This window comes from Pezoporus occidentalis, unplaced genomic scaffold (assembly GCF_034315485.1).
Source record: "Pezoporus occidentalis ecotype Australia unplaced genomic scaffold, CSIRO_AGI_Poc_V1 ctg191, whole genome shotgun sequence".
In the NCBI taxonomy this organism is placed as follows: domain Eukaryota; kingdom Metazoa; phylum Chordata; class Aves; order Psittaciformes; family Psittacidae; genus Pezoporus; species Pezoporus occidentalis.
In genome coordinates, this window is record NW_026913760.1 from 1,106,179 (window position 1) to 1,132,805 (window position 26,627).

Consider the following 26,627-nt stretch of genomic DNA (forward strand, 5'->3'; position numbering starts at 1 on the left):
TTACAAGAGAATGTGGTTGTATGTTATTGATGTACTTTCCTTGTACTTCTCTCCACGCAAGTGAATTTATACAATTTGGCTTAATTAAACATGAATCTTTCCTGTTAGAAAATTCTTACCACTGCAGCTACACAGGTGCCATTTCTTTACATGTGCACTCCTAGAGGATCCAGCAAAGGACTCGTACCAGAAGAATAGATTCCATGGGGAGATTTATATTAATTATTAAGAGGTATTGTTGGCTTATGCTAGGATAGCTCTTCCAGGCTACTAATGATGAGGTTTGTAAAATTGATAGGAATGTTGTAAAGATGTGTAAGTAGCGCTGATTTTGGTGGTGGAAATTGGTGGCATTTGGGTCCTGAAGTGACCTCACTTTTGAAGCACCGTTTTTCAGCCCAAATGAACTTCTTAAGAAGAAAAGGAGCCTTGTAAAGGAAATGGAATTATTTGGTAGAAGGTGATCTCTCAGGAACAGGATGTGTGCCTCACGTGAGGAGATGCTGTGTGCTGGATGTGAGCGGCTCGGGGGTGTAGACCACGCTGTGAGGTGACTTTCAGTTGCAAACAGGTCAGGTACTAAAGACTTCAGTAAAGGAAGACTTCAGTGCCAAAATGCCTGGCAAACCTCAGGTTGTACTGGATTTGGTGCTAGCATTCTGTCGCTGTAAGAACAGAATCTTTCCCTTCCTGTTTGTTAATGTTCTTCCGCTACCTTTCAACCTTAGGCTTATGACCTCTGAACACAAGCTCAAAAATGAATGATTTTAGTTTTCTTTTAGCCAGTGCCTGCATTTCTTCAAGTCAGTTATCATGCATTGCATGACAAATGAGCTTCTAGAGCACTGAAACTTCTAAGAATATTATTGTTCTTTTTACTGTGTTCTGCCTGAAAAACAACTCGCTGCCTCTTAGGCTTGGACAGAATCCTCATGTAGGATTCAGTCCTCCAGCTGAAGTGATACCTTGAACTGTGCAATAGCTTTTAGGTGTGTTCTCCAGGTCTTGCCATTTGCCACCTCTGGTGCATGTGTTTAGCTCCTGATTAAGAAAGGGAATTTTCCTGTAAACCTGTATGGAAATAAAATGCTTAGGTTTGGTTTGTTCTTCTTGCACTGCTTTCCTCAGGTATAGCCACAGTCAGCATTCCATGCCATACTGAGCTGAAGAGACAGAAGGTAAACCCTACTGGAGCCCAAACTGCAGTGCTCTGCAAGGGCTACATCATGTACCATGTCAATCCATCTCTGGGAAGAGTATCTGTTGAGCCGGTGCTGGCAATGGGTGGGAGCCTTGGAAGTGTTACTTTACTTCAGGAAAGCATGAAATATGTGGTCGTTGAAGAACTTGGGAACCCTTTCATGTGTGTGGATGCTGGACCTGTCATCCTGCTGAAACCTTATGCTAGTGAGCAGTATTCAATGCTCTCACTTGTCCCTGCACTTCCACTTGGCTGCAGTGCTCCCACTGCTCTATGGGCTCTGCAGTGCTGCTGTGTGCTGTTCAACAGCTGCTGCTTGTCACCCAAGTGGCAGCTGGGCTGCACTTGAGCACAGCGGTTCCCTTGTGCCCTGGTTCTGAAACACTGTGACTCCATCAGGGATAAAAAAGATGGATGTTATTTTAATGGAAAATCTGGGAGCTGGCGGTGAATCTGTTCCAGGCAGTCCAGTTTGATGTATCTTAAAGGGAATCGGCTATCAGTAGGCAGGTGTTCTTCGGTGCATTTCAGTCTGGGTCCCTGAAAAATCATTATTCATGACTGGAAATCTTGTACCTGCGTTTTAAATTTTCCTTTTTCCTCCCTCCACCCCTCAGTGTTTGAAGCTGAGCAGCCCAATGGTGGGAATTACCAGTCTCTTGGAGACACAGAGGATTTTCAAATGGTTTTCATGTTTTTTGGAACAGTTTAAATTTGGCTGATGGCTTTTAGTAGGAATTCCTGGATTTTTTTCCTCCCCCCCCTTTCTCTTTGCAGTTATGAAAACCAGGTTTGCTGCCTTGGGGGAAGGGAGCGGGATGAGGGAAGCAAGGCTGGGAAGCAGAAGATGAATTTATTCTGACTTTATCTTTATTTCATTCTCCCAAGTTAAATTCTGCCCTGTTTCACTGAGGCCAGCTGGTTTTAATCATTTCAAGAGAACACTATTTATTAAGTGTCTGTTTCAGGCAGTGTCAAATCCTTCAGCTCCTTCTCTATTCTCCATTGTAAGCAAGAACATCAGTAGCCCAGGTGGGCTTTGAATAGCTTCAGAAAGTAGGTAGGTGAGAATCTATTTATTACTTACTGTAGATCTCAGTAGACAGAGACTCCAATTAAGGCAGGAGCTGACATACTTAGCCAAGGCTTTCCAAGCAGAGGATGCAAAATGAGTGAATAAAAAATGAAATAAACCACCCCAAACTTCTGCATTTTCTCACCCAGTCTGGAACCATAATTCCTCGGTGCTTTTGCTTTCATTCCTTCTTTTCTGCGCATATGAATGCAGAAAGCAGTGAGGGAGCTTGTTTTGTTGAGCTTCACCAAAGCCCAGGTGATACTAAGAAATGCAGAAGTCCACGATCCTGTGGATAACTTTCACATTCATTTGCTATAGGACTTTATCTCCCTTTGTCCTTGTGCCTGAATTAAATTAATTTATACCACTGAAACTGCTGCGATTGACACCATTGTAACTCCAGATCAAAATCAGATTTCCAGTATCTCAATTTTGGAAGCTTGGATAACACTTTGTATTGTTACGTGCTAAATATCTGTGTTCAAATGCACAAAAAAAGCTTCAAATGGTGAAAGAGAGATCATTTATTGTAGTAACGAATGTGCAGGTTGTAAATAGCATGGGGGGAGTAAAAAGAGCAACAGAATCTACTGCAGCTCTGGTAACTCCTGCTGTCAGTCTGAAGAACTCGAATTCAGTAATAGGAGTATCAGCCTGAGGTAGTTACTACAACCTCATTTAAACAACTTGATTGGCAGAAGGACTGGTTAAATATAGGAGAATTTTTTTCCCTGCTGTTTTCTATTGAAACTTTGATTTTTCTATAGCACTTCAACCTCTATTAAATTGCTTTGCAAACAAAGGGGGGAAAAAAACAGAGGAAAAAGTCCACCCATCATCACAATTTCCAACTCTGGATGCTTTCCAGCAAATTGTTCTTGAATAAAAACAGTGTTCTGTCTTCAGGGTAACATTGGCTCTGATGCAGAGAAATCACTGCATTCAGTTGCACTGCAGATAGCTGTAACTGTAAGGGATGGGGGGACACAGAGCAGAGAATCATCAGAACCATTAGCATTGGTGTAGTGACTCAGTTGGAATTTGTGGTAGTTAAAGCACAAAATGCAGCCACTGGTACTTGAGGACGTGAACTCTAAATGTACTTTTTGATTCCCTTTTCCCAGGCCTACATTTTGGTTTCTGCATATGTTGTTCAAACATAATTCTCTCTTTTGAATAGAAGTGCTTGGCTCAGGACTTGAAATGCTTAAAATTCAGCTCCAAATTTTGTGCCATTAGCACTCTGCTTCAGTGTGTGAAAAAAAAATACATAAAAATAGGGAAAGCTGTAGAAAGAGCAGCATCAAATAAAGGAACAATTGTCAAAAAACCTCACAGAAAGACTATTTCAAGGAAAACCTGCTGGGTTTTTTTGAAGGCATTTAAGTAACTTTTGGTACTTCAAATTGGTGTTGACAATCCTGGAGATAACTGTCTTTAAAAACCCAAGAGTGTCAATGTTTTGATGGTATGGAGCTTAATTGCATTGAAGCCATTGGAGCTACAACCACTGGATTGCTTTCCAGAATCAGGTGTAATCTGATTTTCAGGCATTTAAAGTACTTGTAACTGCCATCATCTTCTGTAAGAGTTAAAAAGGAGCCCAACAGTTGGTCCTGGGAAGTCTTCCACTGACAGGTCCCCAGCTGGTGTCTCTGTGAGCATCATCTACAAGCTGAGAAACTCCTGCAGCCCCTCTTTGAGTGCCTGCTGGTTTTAGACAACCTACCCCTGTTTGTTAAGGGAGAGCTGGTGTGGTCCAGCAACACAATACATAAATTATTGATCACTCCAGCATGTTAAGAGGACTTCATTGTTCACACTCATCTCTTCCACTTGACATTTCTGCAACCTTGTGTCATTCTGTAGCATATCCTCTTCATATTAATGGCAATTTATCATTAATCCATTTGAATAATACTTTATTTTTTTTTCCAATGGAAAGAGACAGAAAACATCTGCATATTGAGTAATATTAGCTACAGTTTGTGTCTCAAGTGAGACTAACTGACAACCCTCATTTATTATGACTGTGTAGGCTTAATTGGGTTGACGTAGGATTTGGACTTTGTGAAAGGAGAAGCAGTTTGAAGAGCTTTTCAGGAAAAACCCACCACTTTTAGAGAAGGAAAGAGGAGGGAGAAGAGTGGGAGAGGAGGGAATAAAGAATAAATACGTGAAATAATGATGCTGAGATATTCTGTTAGGGCTCAAACGTTTAGGAGGTGTTTTAATAATGATGCTTAAATGAGAGATTAGTTATTAAGCCATATGGTTGGTATTACAGCTCTCATCTTTTGTTTCCTGCTTATGCTGTCAAGCATTAATGTGATTGTTTTGATTCTTAATGTCTTAATGCATCATTCTTCCCGATGCATTAGGCTAATAACTTTGGTCCTCTTAAGGGCAGTGCCACCATTCATTACTCTCCCTGTTTCAGCTGACCAGAAAAGTCAAAATGAGGGACTTGGAAAATACCTGCATGTTCAAACATTTATATAGCCAGCATGTGGAGATCGCTGACAAACCTGAGGTGCATTAAAGCTGCTGACTTCCCCCTGTGCTGGTGACATGTGTGCAATGCCTAAGTCAGCTTCCCCAAGGCAGTTAATGATCTCTGTTACAAGTGAATGTGATGGGGAGTTTGTTGTCTTAACTCTGGACCAGGCTTCAGGTAGTTCTTTGTAGGTCTTTAGGAAAACAATGTGTTAAATGCATTGTAGTTTATCACTGTTTGGGCAAGTGACTGCATCTGTTTATGTGCAGTGCATGGTTTTATATTAAAGGATGTCTTTTATACACTGATACAAGTCACCTTTCGGGTGAAGTATAGTAGTAACAACCCAAGAGTACAAGATGATTCTAGTCTGCTTTTCCAGTGCTGGCATCGTTGAGAACTTTGGAGTTAAGGTGCTTGATTAAGCTTGTTTTTATAGAGCATTTACAAAGCTTTGCTTTTAAGCATTTTCCCAGATGAGAGCTGGTGTTCCCAGTGCAATGGTCATCCCTGAGGCTGGTTATGGTCCATAGGGGTTACCCTTCACAGCATCACAATTTCAGTGTAGGCAAGCAGAGTAAACTGGGGGCTTTGGTGGAGCTGACTTCTTGAGGAAGAGTTTAGTTTTTCATGTAATCTTATGAATTAGAATAGCAGTGAAACCAGTGGCTTTAATTTGCAGGGTCTGCTGTGAAGGCTTGACCTTGCAATGATAAAGTTTTGGTAAATGATAAAAGTTGTGATTAAATAATGCGGTTTGAATGCCTGTAGATATGTATATATAGACAGAACATATAGACAAAACAGGTACACACAATGTATTTTGGCTGTTTGTGTATGCATTTCATTATCTGCCTTTACCTCTTGACAGCTCAAATGTTTTGTCCTCCTTGCCTGATGCCCAGAGCATGATTTGCTTGAGCATGAATCAGAAACTGTTCCTAGCAGCTGGGATTATAAAAATCCAATGCATTTTCTATGGGGGCATTTTGACTGTCATATTTTTCTAATGGGGTTATTCACATTCTCCCTTTCTGAACCCTCTCCTGCAATTTCAGATGGTGAGAGCTTCATGTGACATAAGCATTGGCTCAGCCTATGTTCTGTTGTGGAAATGATGCAGGGAATTGTATGTGAAATCTGTAAATCACTTAGGAATCCAGTGGGATGAAAATCAATGTGAGATTATTGTCATTCTGTGGTCACCCCAATTTATACAGTAGAAATAGCAAATGCAGCAAGGTGGAAGGAGGATGAAAGGTGTGACGAGCTGTTCACAACATTAAAATGACCAGCATCCGCTAGGGAGTCTGTTATATATTCAGCATGTCACTGAAACACTTGTGTGATGGGATTGCATTTGAGAAAGTGTCAATATGAAAGACAAGGAAATGATTTAAGTACAGGATATACCCAGTAGTATTGTCACACAGACTGAAATGTAAATGCACAGCAGTTCATATGAGAGGAAGAGCCAGGTTAGAAGCTTTAGGGAGATACAGCAAGTATATGGGAGATATGTTTTGCCAGGGATCTTACTGAGGTGATTGGTAGTTGGGGTTTTGGGGCTGGAGGAGGTATGGAGGGTTTTTTGCTTTTCTTTTTAATCCCTACTGAACATTTCTAGTGTTTCCATAGACAAATGGGGTGTGTTAGGTGCAGGAATGCAACAGACTGACAGAAACTTTAAGGAACTGAAACTGAAGTATTTAACCTGTTGAACAGAAGATGAACCTGAGGCAGATGATACAATTGCTGGGCCCAACAACATGTTGTATGTGCTCAGTACAAAGGAAAGTGGATCCCTGTGTTTTGTTGTATCAGTGTTGATGTTTCCTGTTGCTTGGCAGAACAATATCCTCCTGTACAGAGGCAGTGGAGGTGAAAATGCTCATAACATGCAGAGCTATAGAACTCAGTACAATCAGCACTGCCTCTCTCATCTACAGCCTGACATAAACACAGCATTCCTTCCCAGGAAAGGTTGTTTCTGTTGATCAAGTCCTAGGTGCAATTAACCAAAACCTGTAATGTATGTGTGTGGAATAATTGTTTCACCATAAGTGAAAAAGTCCTTTCTATTCTCATCCCTCCCCCTGCCAATGGAAATAATACTGCAAATTCTAAAGCAGTATAGAATGTTGATTGATCCCTGTTACCTCCCAGGCAGAGAGAGGTAGAAAGGAAGGTGTCCATCTGACAGGATTCACTTGAAATCTCTTCAAGTTGCTCAGTCTTGCACGAGGAAGAGGGGAAAATCAAAGTTGAGAGAGGAGAGGGTTAAGACAGTCCCAGAAGCATGAGCTGAAGTGAGAGTTTTCCAGTTGGGGATAAGGGCTTGATCTTCTCACCAGCCATCTTCACACAGTTCATCAGTTCTGCAGAGCGTGTCATTTCCCTAAAGCTCTGCACTCCTTTTCACCCACAAAATTGAATCTTGCACAGGTGTGGGCAGCATGGATGGGATTAAAGGCTTATTTCCCCTAAAATCTAGAGCTGTCTGTTTAAATGAGTGCCCTCATCCTGTGAGTTCCTTGCTCTGTGTGAGTGTTTGAGATCCTTTGCTCAAGACAATAGCATTAAGTCATCTCCCACACTGTCTCTACGTGGCTGAGACCCTGGAGAGAAATGCTTCAGACTCTAGTGGCTGCTGAATTAAACAATGAGAAATATATGCCAGCTCTTTCCATTTGCTTATTAATAGGTTCTGTGTCTCGTGCTCCAAGGGGATTGTCCTTTCTTTTGAATTGCTAGCGGGGAAGCATTCAAGCATTCAGTCACTGTAAATGGAGAAAAATGGAGAAGGAAAGAAGAATGTTTCAGGAAAGATTGGAGCATGTCTTCAGAAATGTAAGACCAGGGACCTGACTTGCAGAAATACCCACACTCTTGTTTCCAGTAACTTGGTTTTGGTACTTAAGGGGTCTTTGAAAATCAAACGCTGCCCATGTGTACAATCTGTAATCTCCTGATACCCCAGCACCTCAGCAGTTGCTCGAGCTAGAAGATGATTCCAAATCTGTGCATTTGTGGGACACTACACTGTGAAATCCCTGCAGTGCAGGGGTGCTTGCTTAGGTGAGCAAGTTCACTATGACATTGGATGAAGGCAGGACTGTGGAGCTCCCAGGTATTTTATCCTCTTCCTGAATTTTCAGTGATTTGTGAGTATGATTGATGCTCATCCTGGCTGATACCTGTGAATACGTGCATGAATTCTGAGCTCCTCTTTCACTTTTCAGTCAATCCTTTAGGTCGTTTTGAAAATCTTAGCATTGTGGTGGTTGTTTCTCGCAAATCCCTGGTGGTTTAATAAACAATTGTATCTTGTTGTTAAGATCACTACAATTTCAGTGTTTAAAAGGCTTATTTCTGCCTATGTGAGACCTTTTCTAATAGAATACAGGATTCTACGTTTTTTAATTCTAATCCAATTCCAGGATAATTTCAATTGGAAAAGATGTCTGAAGGTCATCTCCAATCCCCCACTCAAAGCAGGGCCACTTTAAAGTTAGATCATGTTGTTCACAGCTTATAAATGGGGTTATAGCGAATGAAAATAAAGAAGGCGCAATCCTAAATAAAACACAGGGTGGTTTAAAAGTGTAATTTTCTACGGACAATGGAACACAGGCTGCCAGTCTGCACAGACACTTGAGCTCTGTGTTAATGTGGTCATTTCCGTAAGTTAAGTTGAAGTTCTTCACATGAGCATGGCCACTAGTCTCAATGGCTGTTCCAAGTTGGATAAATGGGGAAACTTTCAGGTGATGTTAGTTATAGGCGCTAAATAAACAGTGGTTTTAAATCTTGGAGGGTGGTGAGAGGTGGAGTGGCAAGTGCTGGGCTGGCACCACAGTTTTCCAGTGTGTTCTTGCATGATATTTTCTTGACAAAGTATATAGCAGTAATTTCATTTCCTCTGGTGTTGTGTAAATGACAGCAGGGTCACGCATGGAATTAAGCTCAGAATATTTGAAGAGAAGATTCTATGAATGGGTGATGTGATTTGCACTGGACCATCAGTGTGGCTTTACTGCACTCCCATGTGTCTGTGTACCTCTTGGTATCAGGCAACTCTTCGCATCTACTTTTATTTGCTGTGTTGGGCATCTATGGGCTAATTGAATACGAACTGGCTGAACCCTGCATATTGCTCTGGATATTCCACTGGCAAAACAGTGACATTTAACAAACCAAGAAATGCAATGAGTTAATTAAGGAAGAATTGTCTATGATTTCATCTTACCTTTTATTTCCACCCCCACCTCCTGCAAGTCTATGCAGTGGAGCTGCCTCTTGCCCCTTGTGCCAGAATGATGAATGGGGGGACCACAATGAGGTCAATTAGCTAGGGTCGGCTTGAAGCTGAAAGGTGGAGTGTGTTTCTTTATTGAACGCTGCGTTCACACTCCAAACCGTGACCTGCACTCCAGTGATTTATTACAGGGGCAGTGTTTTGATCACTTACCTTCAGTACCTTACCTTGGCTTCAGAAAGCAGGTTTTCACTGTCAATTAAAATCCAGGAGAAGAAATCCATTCAAAATCCAAAATGTGAACCCCAAGAAAAGGATGGGGAGCCTGGTGATGGTTTTCAGAACTGTCTTTATTAAGTAACAAAGAAACTGGGTTACATTCTGTCTCCGAGAGGGGAAAAAATTCATCCAGGGCTGGACTTTTACAGCCTTTTTCCTGGCTGATTTGAAACAGAGGAACCAAATCTGTCCTAACGAGTTTAGAAGTGGTACTGGGGGAAAAAACTCTGCACCTACTATCTCTACGGATGCATGGTGGAAGAGGCAGGAAAACAACCTCCTGTTGGTTTTCTAAAGGTTAAAAATCTCATGTGTATATCGAAGGTCTTTATTAATGAATAGCGCTTAGCAGTTATGAGGCATCTTTCAACAGAGGATGTTGAACTGTGCTGCATGCACTAATGAAGCCTCTTGATGATGTAGTGGTAAAACAAATTGCTGCTTGTCCTTGGTCTAGACAGAAACCTGCTTTATAAAGATCATGGAAAGTCCTGTGTGCTAGTGTACAAAAACGTTTTGATAATACCTTCCACGATGGTTTTGGTTTGTTGCTGTGCTCCTCTCATTGCCTGCCCAAGCCTAATGATGAGGGATAGAAAATCCCTATTAGCTGATCGGGTCCATCCCTCCCACTGATGCAGCATCACTCCCAGAAGATTATTTTTTCTGTGCATCATCCAGAGAGTTTTTAAATGACTCCTGCAACATACAGCTAGCTCTCAGGGGGTGGCTATTCCATCTAATCCTGCTGTCCATTTGCATGGCATGGCAGCTTTCTCACAATAGACTATCAGGGCTTTAAACTAGAAAAGGATGTGGGCATCTATTGCAGTGCATTAGTTTTATTTTATTGTCAATATCTGTGTTACCCTTATGGGGAAAGAATACCTTGAGTGAAAACAAAGAGTTCTCATCAGTAGGTAGTGTCTTATGGTACCCAGGCATACATTTGATCTACATGTGTTCTGATACTCAGCATCCTTTCAGGCAGTTGTCGCACCTTGTCTGCTTTATGTTAGGAACAGGTTCACATGAGCCAGGCTGCGTGGCTGTGCAGTCTGTCTCATGGAGAGGGGGGTGCTTTACCCAAATCTCTTTGCTGTTTGAGGAATTATGGCAAGCATCTGATGTGCCACAGTGGGCAGGCTGGTCCAGAGGAAGATGACCTACTCACAGTGTACCTGGAGAGCTCTGGAACAGCAAAGTGTTGTTACACGAGGCTGGACTCGGTGTTCAGAGCTTTTAATGTATCAATAGAAACCTGGTGATGTTATTGACAAAGCAGTGTACGTGCACATGGTGCTGCACAGGGTATGAAAGCAGCATAGCAGTGCTTGTGTCTTCAAATGGCCTGGGCCTTGGTTCAGTAGGCCCGGGGATAGCTGCAATACTGGTTGTCAGATCAAGTCCTAAGTGTCATCAGGTTGTGCCCTGCAATTGAAGGTTTAACTTTATTTTAGCTTAAAGAGGTTTGCTTGCTTGTGAATCGGTTTGCTTCATGCAGCTGCTTCTGGCTCTTCACAGATTTTAAGTGACTCCTGGTCTTTGCTGTGTTGATCTTCACACCACCTCTGTAATGCAGTGGTGTGGCCATGAGGCAAAGCTTCCCATCATCTCGGCTACCATCTTGGCTGTTTGCCTCCCAGTCTCATTTCCTAAGCTATGAAGTGTTGGCTTTTGCTTGAGTTTTTTTCTGAGGTACCTATTGTTCAGTGTGCACAGAACCTCTCAAAAAGTCACAGAACAAAATAGACAAGATAACACTCACAGATTAAAGATGCTATTCAAGTGAATTTCCTCTAGGATTTATCAAGAAGAGTAGAATACCATTCTAGTTCATCTGAGATGTAACTCAGGAGTAAAATTCTACTAGCTATGGGCAAGTAACTTTCTTTTCAAGGCAGGTACAATAGCATTTTTTCCCCCTGTATCTTCATGACATTTGTCAGTTGTTTCCTCCTCTGCACTTCTCTTAGCCTTTGGTTTCTTTGGCAGAATTTCAAATATGAGAGTTTCAAAAAAGAAAAGAGACTTCAAACTTCACCTTTCCTTGTAGATTTTGGAGGCATTTCTATGGCACCCTGTTTTATTCCTGCAGACTGCTGTTGACCTGGTGCCTATTAATTTTTATAAGACTTTCTCCATGAGGTTTTGTAAGGGAGAGACACGTATATTTAGTCCCTGGCCTGGTAAATTTTTATGACAATTTTGCATGCTTGACTTAATTCCTATTTTTCAGGTCCCAGTTGTGTCTGTCCCTCGCCTGGTTCTTTTAAGGCTTGATTCTTGTCTTTTGAGTCTGATCCTGTAACACACATAAGCACCTAACTAGTCCCACAGATGTTAACAGAGAGGATTTTTCCAAGGCAAGTTAGTCCCCAGATCTCGCTGACTTCCAGTGGGAGCTGATTCCAAGCTGTTCTCTTTGCCTTCCATGTCAGTAGTACACTGCCATAATGACTAAAAGAGTTGTAAAACTGAGGATGAGAAAGAGATCTCTTAGTGCTAGTGGAAACCTTCTGGAGTACTGTATTAAGTCGTACAAGACGGATGTGAAATAGTGTAAGAGGTGCTAATGTTCCATTACTTTCTGTACAGACAAAAATAGGGTGAAAAGGTACTATTTTTTCACCTGAAATCAGCCCTGCCTCACAGAGGTTACTGATGCTTAAACACAAGTTGCTCTTCTGGAATGGGGCCACCGTGCTCAGCATCTTTCAAGATCTTACTGTCAGTGGCAGTTTGATTGCCAAGGAGATGCAGCAGCTCATACATACCAAAACCTTTGCAGTGTGAGTATGTTTGAACTGAAGGGAAACCTTCCCATCTAGAGGTATTAGAATGGAATCACTGCTAAGCCAAGCACAGCCATGTATTTTAGCAGCATATTTATTTCTTCTTCTGTCTGTGAGACGTTGCCTTTGTCTTAAAGAACATGTGAAGAATGGGTTTTCATGAGCTGCAATTTGCTGCTTTATTAGGCAGAAACTTCTCATCTGGGGAGAATAAGTTGTGAAGGAAGTTAGTTATGCCATAACTGGTATTTGGCTCTTCCCATTTTCAGACCAGTAGACCCGTGATCCGCAATGTCTAGTCCTCAATATGTACTTTAGTAAAGGTATGCCTCAGCAATGCCTTAGAGCAATATGATTCAGTTTTTGTGTTGATAATATGCTGATTTTAGAACTTGGAGACATTGGATCGAATCACAAATTGACTCAAAAGATAAAGAGTGTGCCACTTGTGTTAAAGTTACTATTTTTCCTCAGAGGTGACATGGAACAGTTATAAAAACTACATCTACCTTCTAGCAACCAAATGCCTTTGGCTGTACCAGTTTCCAGGCCGGATTGTCCTCCCACTGGGAGCTGGAAAACCAGTCTCTTGTAATTGTTCTGCAAAGGATACTCATTCCTGTAGTTTGCAAGCCAAAATGTCAGGTTATTAAGTTTCTTCCTAACCCTTGCTTTCTATAGTAGCACAGCTTGACAGAATGCTACTGCAATACCTGTATGCTCATGGGACATGCCCCTACATGTTTCCCTCATGTGAATATTTACTTGGAAATGGTACTGTAAATAGCAACAGTTCAAATATCATTACTTGTTGGGATAGTGGGAATTAAACCAGCATCCTCCTGTTGGAAATAAACAAAAAGAAGCCCAAATAGTAACTAATACCCAAATGAATTTTCCATTTTGTCCTACAGAGTTTCATTTAGGGTTGTATCCAAACCACTGAATTGCATAGGATAGCCTGTAAGCCCCCTACTTGAAAAAAACCATGGAAATGATCTAATTCAAACCCTGAAGGTTTTAGAGGTGTATTTATATAGGTCCCTTTTGGGTTTCTCCCCAGTAATCACTATAAAACTTTCCCTAAAGGGCACATGAATATATGTAAACCTTGGTTGGAGCAGAAAAATAAAACCAGAGTTATGAACCAAATTTTCAGCAAATACAAACTGCTATAATTCTCTTGAAAGCAAATACACCAGACACTGAGAAGATCTGCTCAGTTCAGGGGAAAAAAAGCTTTCTCCCTCTGGCACAGAGAAATGTTGCTTTTGCATTGCTGCAGACGCATTTTTGGGCTTATTCCTTGCTTTTTGAACAGGCTCAGGGTGCCAGTGAATGTGTCTTCTGCCTTTGTGTGGGCATAGAAGCACTTCTGAGAGCTTCCAGCAATCTCTGCACATAGCTCGTGGTCTTGTTTTAATATTTAATCACTAATTGGTGTGATGAGCAAGGGACAAACGAGGGAGCACTCTGACATCTGATCTCTTGAACCGATTACACGCACTTTGCACTACATGTTGTTTATCATGGTCAGGCTAATTTCCTTCCCCGAGTGCTGCTTTCATTCTGCACTCAAAGAAATCTCGATCTGGGGCTCGTGAAGAGGTGCCTTCCACTTTTGGGGAAGGATTCCAGAGTGCATTGGGCTCCTGCTATTGACCAGACTTCCCAATAAAAGCAGGGCAAATTCTGTGGGGTGAATGGAATCAAATATTATTCCATGCCTTTGCTCTCTCTCTGTGTTAAGGCTTCATCTGTATTCACTCTCTGTCCTTTTATTCATTCCCTTTCTCCTCTATTATCTTTATTCTTCTATTTTTCAGCCAAAATTTGAGATTTCAAAGCTCCTTTCTATCTTAAAGGCAAAAAGAATTCCAGAACCAAATGGAAACTGCTAATTCTAACCTGAGAAGCAGCTTTTGTTTCTTTCATTACGCCATTGATGCTGATGATTATTATTATTTGGAAGAAGGTGGTGAAAAAGAGAGAATTTGTCATTACTGTATAATTTAAAATTGCACAGCCTACAGCCCACAAAACAGAGCATGTAATTACACACTTACTAGAGGTAACAGCAGTGCTGATAATTATTCTTTACACAGGAGAATCTCGCTGATATCCCAGAGTCGGAAAGTGGGAACTACAATATCTTTAATACCATCCTTAGAGACCCTCATAAGCAGAGGAGAAGTATGAGGAGGCACACAGGGTCCAGAGCAATATCTTCATCGCGCCAGAATGTCAGGGGCTTTAGTACAGCAGAAATCAATAGATTCAAGTACATTTTTTTTTAAGGTACAATATTTTTTTTATGATCCTACCTTGAGAAAGTGCAGCAAAGCCTCCAAAGAGGAGCAGCCGGGGCTGAAACAAGCCTTTTGAATGGAAGCCATGGTGGTTTAGGAGAATAGTGAGCAAAGATTTATTCATTTATTTATTTCTTTGGAAGGCACGTTCTGCTGTGAGGATGTGTTAACCATTGCTGGGCTGTAACCCTGAAACTCCTTTGGCATTCAGTTGCCCATTATTTCTCTACCCTTTTTGTTGTTTCTCTTGCTTCTCTCTACCTGTTCTCAGCCTTTTATTGTAGCCTTTCTGTCCCCTTGATTTGAATAATTAGTCACTCAGATTCCATCTCACCTTTGGCATTTCTCTTGGTGATGCTTAGTCTGAGCTAGAAAACAATCTGAGGGAGGATTTTCCCCATTCCTCTTTTTCTTTAGCAGTTCATTTAAATTAGAGTATGATTTATGCACCAAATATTGTTCCCTTTATTTATGCTAAGTGGTATTTTATTTTGCAGGTAATTAATTTGGGGTTTAAGGAATAAAATGCTATTTACTATGGAAGCAAACAGAGCAAAACTTCTGATTTTACCATTTTACTTTACCCAGTTGGCATTGAAGTGATGGGACTTTGCCAATGGCAATTATTTGCGGAGGGAGGGTCTACATTAATGTGTTCTTATAGAGGTGCACATGATAAGGTAGACAGAAAATCTGATGGCACCTAATTTTCATGTGCTGCTGAGTCCAATCAGGCTGATTCTCACTCTATGTGTAGGAGTGTCCTCTGGGTTGCTCTAACTTAAGCCATCAAGTTAGGTCCGGTGTGACTGCCCGCTGTGGATCAGGGAGTCCTGTCTTGCTTCTTGATGGGCTCAGTTCTGCCTCAGATCAAACCTCTGTGTTAGTGAGAATGTGGGTCATGGTCACAGGGAGTCACCGGGAACAATAATGTACATGGAGCAGTTGGGGAGGAGTCTTGGGACATAAAGTTAATTAAAAACCCCTGTTCTTACCATCCCTAATAACAAACTTAAGGTGGAGAAGAAAAGGCTGTGTGGAGACCTCAGAGCAGCCTTCCAGTATCTGAAGGGGGGCTATAGGGATGCTGGGGAGGGACTCTTCATTAGGGACTGTAGTGACAGGACAAGGGGTAACGGGTTCAAACTTAAACAGGGGAAGTTTAGATTGGATATAAGGAGGAAATTCTTCCCTGTTAGGGTGGTGAGGCACTGGAATGGGTTGCCCAGGGAGGTTGTGAATGCTCCATCCCTGGTGGTGTTCAAGGCCAGGTTGGACAAAGCCTTGGTTTAGTGTGAGGTGTCCCTGCCCATGGCAGGGGGGTTGGATCTTGAGGTCCTTTCCAGCCCTAACTATTCTGTGATTCTATAAAGATCTCAGAAGTTGGGTTGAAAAGGAAGTCAAAGTGTTTGCTCTCCACCTTTAGCACAGACTGGCAGCTCTTGTCACCTGATTGTGTGAGGGCAGGGCTGGGTTTGATAAAGAACTTTCTATTACCCTAGGTATTTCTCTCATAGTGCCTCTGTATGGAGGGGAGATGGAATTCAGGTGAAAACCCATGCATGTTCCTTTGCTTTCGGAGGAGGTAGTGGAAAGATCTCAATTGCAGGCAGGTATCTCCAGTCCTAGCTGTGGCTTGGGATGCTCTTGTGCCAGTGCTAAGTTACCCAACTGCTCAGTGTCTTGCTTTCTCCTGTGTGAAGGTCACTAATTTAGGCCATGTTCAGCATGAAGGGCTTAGGTTTTGCCTTTAAGGCAAAAAAATAGGTAGGATGCAAAGTGTCTTGAACCAGATAGTTAATGAGTGATGTAACAACAGAGAAAGCCCAGCCTTGTAGCAATCAAAACAGAAATGACATTGATCTTTATTTGCTCCCAACCCTTGATGTGGCTAAAAACAAAGTAGGATAAATGGTCCTCTGGCAACTGTAGAAGAGCAACTAGTGTCTTGCAAGTTTTTAGGACTCTTCTTGAGGTTTATTAATAGTGATGGACCTGAAATGAATCAGTCTTGCCGTCTGGAGCAATATATATATATATTCTATATATGAGTTAAAAACCCACTGGAGTCACTCAGAAATCATGTTTACTTGGTAGTTGCTTATATTCCTTCAGTTTCTGCTTTGCAGGATAGGTCATAGATGAACAGGTATTGAATAGGAGGGGTCTGGATTCAGCCTTTGCTCAAGATTCCCAGGGTGACCTTGAGTAAATCACGAAACCTCTGTGCCTCAGTTCTCCGTTTTCAGGCCTTAGTAATTTGCTCTGATTTGTAATGTAATGCTATCTCCTGGTGGCACAGGAGAAGGTTGATGTCCAGTTGTTTGATGGTGGGCACGTGCCTGTGAGTAGGTGATGCGCAAGCTATATTCAGTTGTAAGATGGGAAGCACCATTCTCATTACTACAGTGTGGAGCTACCTTTGCATCTCCTGGTGCTGGAGCAAGAGATAAAGGCCAAAAGAGTAAGTATTGTGCTGAGGGCAGGAGCTGTGACAGGTCTTTTGTCTTCCCTGACTTCTTTGCATTTCAGAGTCAGATAAGCAGTTCCACTTTTGGTCTGTCCCCTGATATTTATCCCCTCATCATCGTGGACTATGTGAAACCCCCCTGCAGTTGCATGGCTAAAGCTGATCCTTTTTTCTGAGACTTCCATTGAAGTCTGGTGCCAAAACTAAGGTGCTATTAACATATTAATGCCTGCATACATCAATTGTGATAGTGGATCTGATATCTCTCTTTGCTTTTTCAGCTGGATTATATCTTTGTGTTTTGTGATTCCCATGTTATATGCCTAATTATTATTATTTCACACTTCATAACATTTTGGTAACTAAAATGCTCTAGGGTTCAGAACTTGTCTATTACATTTTAGCCCAGAGGAAACTTTGCATCCAGTTCCAACTTCTCTCCCCAAATATGAATTTATATTGGAAATTGTGATGGATCCTGCCTGGGATTGGTGCAGCTCTGATAGAATATTGTAAAACACTGACTTTGTTACACATTGAGATGGGGTATTTTCTCCCCCTCCCTTCCTTTCTTTTGTGTAAATCTGTTTTCACCACAGGAGCACATGCTGTCTCTTCTGGCTACAACACTACTTACTAATTCATCGATTCATCTTTAATGAGGCCCCCTGCCAATGTTTAAATAGCATTCGGAACAAAGAAAAAGGCAACATTTCCAAACCAGCTGCTTCTCTCCAATCTGGACATAGCAGCCATTCAGAATCTCAAGTAAATTTATTTCCTCCGTAAAGTTGGTAGTTTATAATTTAGGTGTAGCTTTCTAATGAATTGTTTGCAGGATGGAGGAAAAAGAGGGCGAGAGAGGAGTGAAATAAGAAAAGGGTTTCCCTCAGGCTATTATGCTACATGAAACCAACACGGTGTCTGTGGAGTGCACTAGCATTGCAGATGTAACAGTGGGAGAATTCTCCTTTGCAGCCAAAATCGTTTGTTGTACATTGGAAGTTGGTACAAGGACATGACAGAGCAAAGTTTCTCTGCCCTTCTTACAGACAGCTTCACTAGGTTGAGTAGCTTAACCCTTGTCGTATTTGAGTTGGCTTCAGACACTGCTCTTACCAGGAATGTGTGTGACTGGGGTCACTACTGAAACATACACTGGTTTCTATTTTCTCTGAAGACTGGATGAAAAAGCTGTGCAATTGGTTCAGATCAGCATCCTGCTGTCGTGTTCACTTGTGTCACACTGAATTTTGCAATTTGGCTGAATTCATGTGCTAAGGCCTGTTGTTAGGGTTAACTTGGAATTCCTGGGTGATGTCCATGACTGAAGCACTTCTCTATGTTCAGGAGGATTACATTCAGTGTGTACTCCACAGAGTTACCTTTACATAGATTGAAAGGTGAACAACAGAAGATAGGAGAGGGTTATTATTCATATCATCATGAGATTTACGGAGGGCGAGTGTCCCAGCCCTCACTAAGAGTCCCTTGCAGTTATCCCGATGCCAGTGCCTTGAGTTACTTATGTAATTGCCACCATGATACTGCCTTGCTCTACAGTGGCCCCTTTTTAAAGGCTTCTTATGGTTCCCATTTACTAAAGACTTGGGCTTGTGGTCTTTAAAGGAAAATCATCCTCTTAGTGGCTCGATAAAAGATGTTTCATGCAGATGAAGCCCAAAAGCTGCAGCAGAAGTGAAGTTCTCACTCTGAACATCAAGAGTGCAAGAACCTTCCAAGTTCTCAATTACACAGAACAAAACATCTCTCCCCTTCTCACACAGAAAGGAAATACTTGTAATAAATAGGAGCCAGTGTCTTGGTGCTCTCGGTCACCCCAAGCAGATGTCATCTACCAGCAGACAGAGGACCAGTAAAGGACTAAAGCACAAGGCAAATAGAGCTCTAAACAGACACCTAAAAACTCATCCAGTTCCAACCCCCTGCCACGGGCAGGGGCACCTTCCATAGAGCAGCTTGCTCCAAGCCCCTGTGTCCAACCTGGCCTTGAACACTGCCAGGGATGGAGCAGCCACAGCTTCTCTGGGCACCCTGTGCCAGCGCCTCAGCACCCTCACAGGGAAGAGCTTCTGCCTAAGAGCTCATTTCAACCTCCCCTCTGGCAGGTTAAAGCCATTTAAGCTGACAAGGGGTGTTCTGTGGCAATGAACTGAGGATCAGAGTTCAGGACTTCCATAGTCCTGTATTCTCTTTGAGATTGCTGTCCTGTAAGCATGGGGGGTAAAGCAGGGCTCAGAGCTGGCAGCTTTGCTTGTTGGTATTGATGGAGAGAAACCTGTGTCGGGTGGGTGAAGCTGATCGTTGGCTCTGTGACTTGATGTGCTCTGCGGTCTTTTCTATGGACTGCTCTCCCCTTTAATCTCTCCTCGGGTATAAGGGGACCTGCTTGGCTGTAAATCACTGTCCATGTGAATTACATTTCCTTGTCGGGCCTTGATTCAGTATGTGGTACTGATCTTGCCCAACTTCTGGCTTGGCAGCCCAGGCTGTAGAGTGTCAAGTCTTCTGTTATACTCCAACCCCCAGTATTGCCCAAGGTGGTGGAAAGCACGAGCCATGTTAGTGCAAGCATTTAGAGTGAGCTGCATCCTTGTAACCAGACCTGCTGTGGTAGAGATTCCCCTTCTCTTTCACTGCAACACAACTGTCTGTCCTTGACCATGACAGATGCAAATAGATGGGTGAACATTTTAATAGCCACATGCCATCTAAATGGCAGGACCAGTGTTGGCAAAGAAACCCCAGGCAGAAGAGGGGAAATCCTTGGAAAAAAAAGAATATTTTACAACGCCATTGATGTTGCACCCAATTTGGTTTCCAAAAGGTTGTTTCTACGTTAAATAGCAGCACAAGTCCTCCAGCCTCAGCATGCACATGTGCACACAGACTTGCCTAGAAACAACAACAAAACAAAATGAAGGCAGTTTGGAGGCATTTCCTGGGAAAAGGATTCATGAATCTGTTTCCATGGAAGCGACAGCACATCCCAAGTGGCAGTGAGAGCTGACAGAGCGCAGCTAGGAGAGTTAAAGTGCCATCCACTTCTTCCTAGCAGAGCAGGGGGGCAGAGGTGGGGGGAGTCGCTTCTACAGAGAATAGAGAAATGCAAAAGGACAGCAGGACATATGGTTAAATGGAAAGTCTGGAGAGCTGGGTTGGTTCTCAGCTCTGCCACAAACTTCCTGTGTCCCTTTGGGCAATTCCCATCAGACATCCTCCAACTCCTGCTGAAATCAATAATTGATTTCATTGGGCACTAAATCAGAACCTGAAGCATTCTGGCTGGTGTTCAGACTGCCTCTGTTGGCACCCAAGCAGTCTGTGATGTTTCAAGTTCAAGTCCAGCTTAGTTTGCCTGTTGATCTTTTACTTTCTCCTTAGGAATCAAATGATCTCCTCATTTTATAGGGTTTCTGAGCTGCTCAAGACCAGGGCTTTTAATAGACATCCGTTCAGATCTTTGTACAAAGCAATGCTTGTTAAACCCAGTACTAGCAACTCAACAGAACTGAAGACACTGCTGCACCAGGGAAGGCTTTCTTTGTCTTTGGATCTGATACTTACATTTGTCACGGGGTGTTTCTTTTGGTGAAACTCTCTGGCCTGTGCTATTCAGGACATTGGGCTAAATGACCTGATGGTACTTGCTGACCTTAAAACCCAAGAAATCATTCTACAGGCTCCTGGGGCCATGCAAGGACTTCTGCAGGTCCCCACTAATGACAGTGGCTTGCAGAAGGGCTGGCTCCAAGGGTTTCCTCATGTAATAAGGCTCAAACTCGGTTTGTTTGCAGTGCACATACTTGCTATTCCATGCATTCATTAATACAGCTGCTAAATTTCAGTCCTCTTTCAAAGAGCTTTAACTACTACCCCATAGATACACTGGAGTGCAGGGCCATACACAGCAGGCAGGGTGAATAGCTGGAGTGCTCTGGGTTGCTGGTTGTTGGGTTTTGCTTTTTAAATGGTTTCTGGCAGTGCATTACACTGAGGTAAGTGCTTTGTTTCTCCCTCAAGTGGCACTCAGCTCCCCAGGGTTTCCTTGAGGAGCATGTCCACTCGGGTTTGTTTCTGTTGGGTATGTGCTATATACAAGCTTTTGGCTGTCTTTGCCAAAGGAAAAGACAGGTTACTGCTACTTAAAAGAAATATTTTTAATTGCATAGTATTGATTTTCTTTTTTTTTTCTTGGTGGAGTGTATGGGCTGTTGTCGATGGATGTAGTGGAATATGGGGCTAGTTTACGTGGATAGATCAGCACTGAAATAACAGTACAATGAATGGGTTTTAAACCCATGCACTTAGTTTGGTGCAAGGCTGTATGTCAGCTACCCAGAATCTGGCTTTTCTTTTGATGCAGTGAAATCCATAGAACTGAGTATTTTCTGTTGTACTTTCAGCATTAGTGTAACACCATAGCAATGTAACACAGCCATCAGCATCTGCAAGCTGATACAGTGGCTGTATTGAAGGCTACTGAAGATTCCTCTGCTGTGCTCTGTGACTTTGGAAGGCAGCACGGCCAGGGGTGATGTTCCTAGATTTTTACATTGCTACTCCTTGCACAATGCAAGAAGCTGTAGAGCCCTCAGCATCCCTAGATACGCCTCAAGGTAATTTTGCAAATGCTTGGGTATAAACAGGTTAACATAGAACTGTGGAGTATAACCTTCTCCTTTATCATTGCTCTTATGTGTGATGATAATAGGCAGTTCAGAGCTGGTAAAAGACGTATGCATGTTGATACAGGACCAGGGAGTTCTAAAATTGTTTTCACATTTATATGTAAAGCAATTACTGATATATAGATACTTTTTTCTCTGCCTCATAACCTGAGCAGCAGAGCAGACATACAGGAAGTCTTACTTTTTATTTCACTCTGGTAGACTTGTAAAGCATGCAGCTCTGGTGTACAGTGCAACAAGAGTCAAATGAAACTTGAAATGCTTTTTTATTGCATTACTTGTAGCCCCATAATGCAGCAGATACCTTTAGATGAGGGAAGGGGGGAAGTGAAAGAACAGCGTGTGCTGACAGCTGACTGCAGTTGTTTCATAAAGATGCATTTGTGGTGATCAGTGTGTCCTCCTAACACACGGATATTTCCTTCTACCTTGGTGGTTCTAATCTGTCACATTTAGGGCACTTGGGAATGCAGTTTAACTTTTGTCACCAGTTGTTACTTTGGAAGCTGCTGGGAAGGATGCTCCTCCAAGCCTGCATGTTCTTTCCTGAGATCTGATGAATTCCTTTGCAGAGTGTGTGTTCCTCACTGTGCTCATCCACAAAGGTGCAAAGTCTTGTGATCAGGGAGAAAACCTCAACAGATTTGTTTTCACATTCTGCATTTTAAAGAATTGATCGAATCAGACCCAGCAGCTCTGTGCTGGAAAAAGAGAGGTGATGTTGTGGTCTAACAGCTGAGCTTAGGTCAGGATCATCGAGAGTCAAGTCCTCCTCATACCCCGCTTTTCCTCCCAGCCCTTGGAACATGTACTCTATACTGACAAGCAAAATCTGGACCTATTTGTGCTCAGCTTTGGCTTTAGCAAAATGCTACAGCAAAAGCCACTTGGTTTGCTCAAGGAAAATGGCTAGTTTTCCACCCAGAGCTGGAAACCATGGGAAAGCCATGGAGTACATCTATCACCAGTAGTTCGTAATCCATTGCCTCCTATCAGTCTGTGGCTCATACTCATACACAGGTTTTTGACACACAAATGTGGTCATTTATAGCCTCCATAAAGGGAAAGAAGAGATGAAGGTGAGCAGGGATGTCTGGCTGCATCTCCCATCTATCTTGGGGCTTTATACCTGAGGTTCTACAGCCTGTCATGGTTATTGTGCCTAAAAAAATCCCAAACAAACAAAACCAAAAAGGGGGAATGGGAATCCTAGATGGCTCTGTGGAGTCTCTGGAGTATCTGCTTTTATTGCATCTGAACTCTATTTCTCTAAGGGTGGCTGCCAAAGACTTCAGGAAGGGATGGGACTTGCACTGAGGAGGGATTGCTATTGTTTGACCATCATTTTTAAGGGCCAGGAAGACTTTATGAAGATTACGTCTTCTGAAAGATACTGGTTTGCCCTGGTATCCCTGAGATGTAGTTTCACACTCAGATCCATATCCTTTAGCATTCCTTCATTTGGGAGCATTTGGGACATTTTCAAGTCATAACCACTGCTATGCCGAAGACATAAAGCTGCTGGTGTGGGGTTTATTGCAGGGTCAAGGCCTAGGATGTTTGTTTTCTGCGGAAGCTGGATGTGCTGTACCCTGAAGCACTCTGTTGCATGGCATCCTAAATAAATAGATTTACATGTGCTGAAAGGCAACTAATCAAACAAATGAGATGGCAAAATACCTCTGAGTATTTCAGCTTCCAGGTACCTTCTGACAAATGGACAAGTTCAAGTTTGACTGTATATGCCTGTATGGCTCTAATACATATAAAGGCATGGTTACAAAAGTATGGAATCTGGGGTACCTTGCTGGGGGAGGAGAATGCAGAGAGAGGAAACAGCAGGGAAGTGTGAGGCTCTAGAAAGAGAGTCCACATTGTGAGGGTGATTGGTTTTAGAGATCTTCCTGAGCAGGCAATTCTTAAAGCTAAAGGCTTTTAAAACAAGTAGGGGAAAATGCTTATTGAAAAGGTTTGTTGTGGAAAAAACATTTACATAGGTAAAAACATTTCAATTGGTGTGGTAGGAACAGGAAAAACCCATCTCTTGTCCTGTAGCGCTCGTATATTATTCATGCTTGCTCTTTGGCTCTTTTCATGTCAAGATCTCAAAGCATTTTGCAAATAAAGATGTAAATTGTTATCCTTATTTTATAGAAGAATGGCTTAGAGAGAGAAATGACTGCAGCGTAGGAGCACCAGAGACCTGAACTAAAGCCTGGGTCTCTGCTGTCTATCAGCTGGACTCTGTAGGTGCCAGTTTTGGTGAGGGTGGAATGCATGATGGGGTTAGTTAGCTCAGAGGAAAAAGCAAGGTGGAGTGGTTCCTGGAAGGGAAAGAAGAGGGAAACACAATACCAAACAGTGAGGGGATTTAGAAGAGATGGAGAAAGCAGATGTTGGGTAAGGAGCAGGTGAGGAGATTTTTCACTATGGGTGGAGTGGACTAAAATGATAGAAGCTGACAGCAATGGGAATCTAAGATGTGTGTGCTTGATTCTCAGTACTGTCATGTAACAGAACTTCCTGGAGCAACTTGGACGAGCAGCTCCAAAGCACTGTAGGCATTTAACCTGCAGCCCTTTAACATGCCAAGAGGCAGCAGCCCCTGACTCGTTTTTGTACTTTTGTAATTGCCAACAAACACCTAACGCAGGGAGAACTCGCACTTCAATGAGTCTGCTGTTAAAATCTGACCCCTTGTCCTTGTGCTCATGCACAAATCTGCCACACACCCCATGCACAAATGCTTGTAATGGTTCTGCTTTTCAGTACCCACAATCTGCCCATCCAGGTGACAACTGATCTGAAGTTTCTGAGACTCCAAATGTCACTCTGGGCCTGGAAGAATGTTTGATTTTGTTCCAGGCATAAAGGAACAAATCGCCTGTAATGGCAGCATCACCACAAATTCCCTCGCTTTTCCATGTCACTTTCAAGTGCCTCGTTGATATTTTTATGGATTTTTATTATACAGCTTGTTATGCAGCAACTACAACCATGCCAGGTTCTTGGGGATCAGCATGCGGGGGGGGCTGAGCTATAATAGGAACTTGTACACTCGTGGTTTTAATATCTTTTACTTCAAAGCAAGGAGTTGATGTGATCTTTCATCATCTCAGCTGTTGTTTACCAGCTTCCTACAGATGCTGTTTGAACTAACAAACCCCACATTTCCTGGTTGGAGTGAGTAATTCCCTCGGTAGTTGCAATCCCTTCACTTGGAGGCTTAGTAGTCGTGATTGAGTGATGCCACTAACAAGAAGGGTATAAACCTTTAACGTTTAAACGTTCCCTATCACCTTTCAGTCAAATAATAACTGGCCAAATTAGCTTGGCTTAGCTTCCCAGCCCTGCTCCTTATTTACTGCTTCGAGGGAAAACGACCAACAAGTCCAGGGCTGTATTTGGAGTCAATTTACTCCCTGTATCAGAAACAGACAGACGTGTTCCTGATACAGGGGCTTCTCTTTGGCACTGATCTATGAACAGTGTTTTGTTTCCTCGCAGTCTTTTAAATCAGCTGAAATCTAGAAATTACAGGTGAGGAAAGAGCTGCGAGGTCATCTGTTCTGAGCAGATCAGAGCAAGTTCTTTAGCGCCTGTGATTACAGTGTGTGAGTATCTGTAATGGAGAAACTGGCAGCACTCACAGGCAGGTTTCCTCCCCCCTCCTTTTTCCCTCTTTTCCTTGTACAGAAGTTGATGAAACTTTCAGATACAGTGAAATAAATCCATTGGAATACAAATGGGCTGAGGTGTTCGTGTGCCAGAGCGGCTCTTCAAACAGATGCTGACTTCCCTTTCAGTGAACAGGATTTTTTCCCTCTTATCTGAAAGCTTATTCCAATGTGTGCTAGTATGGATGTTTATGGTAACAATATACAGCTCCAAGCGTTAAACCTGTGTACCTCTCACACACAGTGTCCCTGTCCCAAGGAGCTGAAGGTCTGAACAAGGAAGCATTGGGAAGAAAAGTGGATTTGGGAAGTGACTTGCTCAAGGTTATTTAGCAAGTTGGTGGCAGCGATGGGAAGCAGAACATGATTCCATGGCTCACTTCTTGTTCTCTTGTTCTCTAACACATGCCCTTTTGAAGGAGTTGTGTTGGTGAAGAACTGATCTTTGAAGCTGAGGTTTGTGGTAGACCCAGACTGGAAGCAGAGTGCATTGAACATTGCCTTCTTCTATAAAGGATCATCTCGCTGCAATGAGTTTCACAGTGCTAGAGAGTAGGTAGTGGTGGCCAGTAATCGTCCTTTTAGAATTAGACACTTATATATATGTACATGTATACATATCTGAATGTAGATATTATGAATCTCATGAAGATGTGAGTCAGAAGCTGTGTGATAGTCTATGGAATGTAACTGTGCTGAAGGGCCATAATTCCCTTTGGTTGTTCTGAGCATACCTTGAGCCTCTGCGGGCTCCCCTCCTCCTTTCCTGAGCATTTATGTGGAAAATTGGAGGCTCAGAAACCTCCCAGGCACAGGCAGCTGAAAATGCCCCTTTCTGGGTGCTAGCAGGTTACAATCAATACCTCATGTCCGTAGACTCTTGTCTCCAGTGCAATTTTGCTGCACACAAGTTTAATTGACCTAACTTCCCTGAGTTTCGAAGCCATGGGTGCACCGAGCAAAATAAACCTTCTGTAGGGCGCTTCCATGCTATTTCTATGTTGACTTTGTTTTTTTCCCTTGCCAAACAGCCACCTCTTGGAGCAAAAGGCAAAGCCCTCTCTCCTCTTAATATTTCCTTATAAAACAGCATTCTGAAATGAAAAGGAATTTTTCTAAGAAGCATATGTGAGAAAGTGATGGAGAGTCTTCTTTCATACATGTCCAAGAATAATTTTTCCACTGTTCAGGATGCTTGGCTATTTAGTCTGCATCAGAGGCCTGGGACCTTTATCAATCAAAGAGCCGCTTTGTCATTAAATGGAATCTGTGAGCCGCACTGAGATTAAACTCCATGTAGAATCTGGGAAATAAGGGTCTGATTCTCAGTTACACCAAGGCTCCTTTGTGC

At 42.6% G+C, this 26,627-nt stretch overlaps 1 long non-coding RNA gene across 4 annotated transcripts in view; it reads left to right on the plus strand.

Annotated features, from left to right (window-relative positions):
• The window catches only part of LOC134162792 (uncharacterized), a 71,801-nt gene that overhangs the window by 31,925 nt on the left and 13,249 nt on the right, over nt 1-26,627 (plus strand). The window contains exon 4 of one of the 4 annotated variants that reach the window (XR_009964449.1): nt 21,315-21,727. The exons of the other annotated variants lie outside the window; for them this stretch is intronic. This is a non-coding gene — a long non-coding RNA (uncharacterized LOC134162792). Of the gene's footprint in view, nt 1-21,314; nt 21,728-26,627 lie in introns of those variants that run through there. 4 annotated transcript variants of the gene reach the window in all.